This window comes from Meleagris gallopavo, chromosome 3 (assembly GCF_000146605.3).
Source record: "Meleagris gallopavo isolate NT-WF06-2002-E0010 breed Aviagen turkey brand Nicholas breeding stock chromosome 3, Turkey_5.1, whole genome shotgun sequence".
Taxonomy (NCBI): domain Eukaryota; kingdom Metazoa; phylum Chordata; class Aves; order Galliformes; family Phasianidae; genus Meleagris; species Meleagris gallopavo.
Window position 1 is genome coordinate 65,311,902 of NC_015013.2, and position 307 is coordinate 65,312,208.

Below are 307 nucleotides of genomic sequence, written 5' to 3' on the forward strand. Positions count from 1 at the left end.
TGTTCAAGGCCAGGTTGGATGAGGCTCTGGGCAGCCTGGTCTGATGCTTGATTTAGTGGCTGGCAGTCCTGCTCACAGCAGGAGGGTTGGAACTATATGATCTTTAAGGTTCCTTCCAACCCAAGCTATTCTATGATTCTATATTCATTTCCTTCATATATGTGCCTCTTTAATGACGAGAAAAGGACAAGGAACCCACTGCCTACAAACACAAAAACCATTTTTCGTGCTTTTCACTCGGCTGCCCCGTGTTTCCACACCAGCAAGGGCAGCGCACCACACTCCTGGCACCCGTGCCCTCGGCCCA

General features: G+C 50.2%; 1 protein-coding gene across 1 annotated transcript in view; it reads left to right on the top strand.

The window, feature by feature from the left end:
• The window catches only part of ZC2HC1A (zinc finger C2HC-type containing 1A), a 33,914-nt gene that overhangs the window by 4,975 nt on the left and 28,632 nt on the right, over window positions 1-307 (top strand). The gene's annotated exons all lie outside the window — the stretch shown is intronic.